This window comes from Cebus imitator, unplaced genomic scaffold (assembly GCF_001604975.1).
Source record: "Cebus imitator isolate Cc_AM_T3 unplaced genomic scaffold, Cebus_imitator-1.0 Scaffold709, whole genome shotgun sequence".
In the NCBI taxonomy this organism is placed as follows: Eukaryota; Metazoa; Chordata; class Mammalia; order Primates; family Cebidae; genus Cebus; species Cebus imitator.
This window is the reverse complement of record NW_016108024.1, coordinates 183,642-188,594: the sequence shown is the minus strand read 5'-3', so window position 1 is coordinate 188,594 and position 4,953 is coordinate 183,642.

Genomic DNA, 4,953 nt, shown 5'->3' with positions numbered 1-4,953 from the left:
AGCTGATTTTTTGTATTTTTAGTAGAGACGGGGTTTCACTATGTTGACCAGGATGGTCTCGATCTCTTGACCTCGTGATCCACCCGCCTCGGCCTTCCAAAGTGCTGGGATTACAGGCATGAGCCACCGCGCCCGGCAGATCAGAAGATTTTTTATGATTTGGATCTATAGCAACCTTGTGTGGTGTGTGAACTGGTCTGCTGACCCCAGGCAGCAGCTGTTCCCTGTGGTGGTATGGCAGTACATGTGTTCTCTCTGAGGCAGGCCTATCAACTCCAGGTGCTGTCATTAAGAATTTTTACCCAGGGCCTGTCTGTCTTCTCAACCCCTCACCTTTCCCTGAGGAGTTGTTGTTTTCCCTGTTGAAAAAAGTTACAAAAATAAGTTTTAAAGTTAGTTTTTGTAACACAAATTTAACATCAGACAGTGTAGGTGTGTTGCATCATCTGTTTTCAACCAGATTGTGTTTATGAACTTTTCACACACTCATTTTGAGGACCCCAGGTTTGAAAGTAAAAACAGTGGCCCTGCTTTGGGGTGCAAAAATAGGAGGGATGCGTGAAGGTACCTAAGCTGGCCAATAGCCTTCTGCTCCAGACATGGGACATAGATGCTTGAGATTTCTGGTGAAATCTGCACATCTGTGTTTTTATACCTGCTCCCTACCCTGTAATCCCTACCACATGCACTTGTTCTGTGGTTTTGGTCTCTTGTTTAATTGCACACAACTAGTGCTACTGGGTAACGAGAACTAGGTGCGATTGTGTTGAGATTTCTACTGTTTTGCATGATAGAAAAATGGGGAAAGAATACTTATAAAAGATATAGAAGCATGACATCAATGCTCAGTTGGAAGTTGACTCCTAAGGGCTGACATTGGTGTATGTGAGTGTGGGTGTGTGATAAGCTTCGCATGCCTGCATAGATGCAGTATTTTTAGCCCTAGTAGAAAAACCTGGTTTAGTGGTTTAAGACTTGTGTGGCAGATAGATCTTAAAGAACAAAGCAGTATGTTGGTAGTTGTCCATATAGCAGCACTAGCTCTGTCTATATGTAGAGAAATGGGGTTAGCCATAGAGGTTAAAACTACCCATTTATTCCATATGTTAACACAAACTGGGACTTGGCTACATAGTTATATTTAATGTTTTACAATCTATCCTTTCTAGTACAGGCACTTTCTGGAAAACATTTGTCCTCATTGGGGGCATTTTGTTGTTGGGTTTTTGTGTTTGTTTTTGTGGGTATTTACCTCATTCCACCCCTGAGCTTTCAGGTAGAGAGATGTGATTCAAAACTCTGTTCTAAGGTGTTTGTTGTAGTGGAGCAATGGGTTTGTAGTAATAAGTCATACTTTTCCACTGAAGGGGAGGGCTTGGGAATCCCTAAGACTAGCTAAAGTTAAGTTGTTGGAAGAATTTCTTGATTGCAAATTTTACCTTTGTGTTTTGTCACTCTGTTTCCTGAATGTAATTCTAGGATTCTCCTATTTGGCCGTCTACTGCTTTGATTCCTTGGATCCCACCCATTCTTTCACTTTAAGAAAAACCAGTAATTGTTGCAGAGGTCTCTGTATTTTGCAGCTGCCCTTTTGTAAGAAGCGCTTTTCCCAAATGAAACAATTTTTTAAAAATCTAGCTAGTAGCCTATTAATCTTTTCTATCCTTTCCAAGAACAAAATTTTCATTTTGTTGATTCTATTTATTTATTTATTTTGCTGTCCATTTTATTTAGTTCTGCTCTGATTTTAGTTATTTATTTTTTTCTGCTAGCTTTCGGTTTAGTGCTTTTCTGAGTTTCTAGTCCCTTTAGGTGTGACATTAGCTTGTTAATTTGAAATCTATTTGTCTTCTTGATGTAGACTTTAAGCACTATACTTTTGCCACATCCTTGGGGTTTTAGTATGTTGTGTCTCTATTTTCATTCATTTCAAATAAATTTTTAAATTTATGTCTTAATTTTGTTATTTCCCCTATAGTCATTCAGGAGCAAGTTACTTAGTTTTCATGTATCTGTGTAGTTTTGAGAGTTTTTGTCAGTTTTGATTTCTATTTTTATTCCACTGTGATCTGAGATGATTGATATGATTTTTATTATTTTTTATTTATTTATTTTGAGACAGAGTCCTGCTTCTCATTCTGTCGCCCAGGCTGGAGTATAGTGGTGCGATCTTGGCTCACTGCAACCTCTGCCTCCCGGGCTCAAGCGATTCTTCTGCCTCAGCCTCCTGAGTAGCTGGGACTACAGGCCCTTGCCACCACGCCTGGCTAATTTTTTGTATTTTTATTAGAGATGGGGTTTCACCATTTTAGCCAGGATGGTCTTGATCTCCCGACCTTGTGATCTACCTGCCTTGGCCTCCCAAAGTGCTGGGCTTACAGGCATGAGCAACTGCTGCTGGCCATGATTTTGACTTTTTTTTTTAATTTGCTGAGACTTGCTTTTTGACTGCCTATGTAGTCAATCTTAGAGTATGTGGAAATGAGAAGAATGTATATTCTCTGGTTGTTGGGTGGAATATTCTGTCAATGTATATTTGGCCTAACTGGTCAAGTGTCAAATTTAAGTCCAGAATTTCTTTGTTAGTTTTCTGCCTTGACGATCTGTCTAATGCTTTCAGTGGGGTATGGAAGCCCTGAATTATTACTGTGTGGCTAAGTCGTTTCCTAAGGTTAGTAGTGATTGTTTTTATAAATCTGGGTGCTCCAATTTTGGGTGCATATATATTTAGTATAGTTAAATCTTGAATCACACACTTTATGTAATACTGTTCTTTGTCCTCTTTTACTGTTGTTGGTTTAAAGTCTGTTTTATTTGATACAAAAATAATGACCTCTGCTGTGTTTTGATTTCTATTTGCATGATAAATCTTTCTCCATCCCTTTAAATTGTGCCTATAGGTGTCATTACGTGTGACATATATCTCTTGAACACAGCAGAAAGTTGAGTCTTGTTTTCTTATCTAATTTGTCACTCCATTTCTTTTAAGTGGAGGATTTAGGTCATTTACACTAAAGCTTCATATTGATATGTAAGCTTTTTTTCCTATTGTGGTATTCTTAGCTAGTTGCTTTGTGGTCTTGATTGTGTAGTTGCTTTATAGGATCTGTGGGCTATGTACTTATGTGTGCTTTTGTGGTAGCAAGTATTATTCTTTCATTACCATGTTTGGAACTCCCTTAAGCATCTCTTGTAGGGCCAGTCTGGTAGTGATGAATTCTCTTAGTGGTTCCTCATTTGGCAAAGACTTCATTTCTCCTTTATTTATGAAGCTTAGCTTAGCAGGATATGAAATTCTTGGCTGGATTTTCTTCAAGAATGTTGAAAATAGGCCCCTAATCTTCTGGCTTATACAGTTTCTGCTGAGAAGTCCACTGTTAGTCTGATGGAATTCTCTTTATAGGTAATATGACTCTTTAGCTGCCTTTAAGATTTTTTATTTTGTGCTGACCTTGTAAACTGATGACTGTGTGCCTTTCGGATAGTCATCTTGTATAGTATCTTGCAGGAGTTCTCTGTATTTCTTTTATCTGCATGTGGACCTCTCTAGTAAGATTGGGGAAATTTTCCTGGATTATATTCTCAAATGTGTTTTCCAATTTGTTTACTTTCTCTTCTCTCTCAGGAATGCTAATGAATTGAAGGTTAGATCACCTTACATAATCCCATATTTTTCAAAGACTTTTCCAAAAAAATGTATTTTAGATACAGGGTACATGTGTAGGATTGTTATATAGGTAAATTGCACATCATGGAGATTGGGTGTACACATTGTTTCATTACCCAAGTAATAAGCATAGTACCTGATAGGCAGTTTTTGATCCATACCCTCCTCCCACCCTCCACTCTCAAGTAGGTGCTGGTGTCTGTTGTTCCCTTCCTTGGATTCATATGTACTCAATGTTTAGCTCCCACTTATAATTGAGAACATGTACTATTTGGTTTTCTGTTTCTAAATTAGTTTACTTAGGATAATGAGCTCCAGTTCCATTCATGTTGCTGCATAGGGCATGATCTTGTTCTTTTTTATGGCTGTGTGGTATGCCATGGCGTATAGGTACCACATTTTTTTAATCCTGTCAACATTTCTAGGCATTTAGGTTGAATTCATGTCTTTGTAGTTGTGAATAGTGCTATGATGAACATACACATGCATGTGTCTTTACAGTAGAACAGTTTATATTCCTTTGCGTATTTACTCAATAATGGGATTGCTGGGCCAAATGGTAGTTCCATTTTAAGGTATTTGAGAAATCTCCAGACTGACTGCTTTCTACAGTAACTGAACTAATTTACATTCCCACCAGCATTCCCATTTCTCTGCAACTTCATGAGCATCTTTTTTTTTATTTTATTTTTTTTGACTTTTTAGTGATAGCCCTTCTGACGGGTGTCAAACATGGAATATTATACCATTTCTTTGTGTCTTCTCTGATTTACTTCAGCAGTATTTTGTAGTTTTTCTTGTAGAGATCTTTAACCTCCCTGGTTAGCTGTATTCTTAGATATTTTATTCTTTTCTAACTATTGTGAATGGGATTGTTTTCTTGATTTGGCTCTGAGCTTGGAGATTTTTGGTGTATAGCATATGAAGAATAATTGTTTTAAATTTCTGATCTTACAATTCCAACATCACTACCGTATCTGAATGTGGTTTTAATGCTTGCTCTGTCTCTTTAAATTATGTATTTTGACCTTCATTATACCTTGTAACTTTTTTTAACAGCTAGACATAGGTACTGGATAAAAAGAACCCTGGCAAGTGTTTTTTCAGTGGTTTGGTGGTAAAAGGTGGGGGGAAGGGAAGTGGTCCATGGTTCTATAAATAGGTCTTAGCCTGTGCTTCTAAAAATGTAAACCTCACCAATGCTTCTCAATCCTTTCTGCCCTAGGATAGGATGGCTAGAGTAATACTGAGTTTGATTTTTTTTTCTTTTTTTTTTTTTTTTTTTG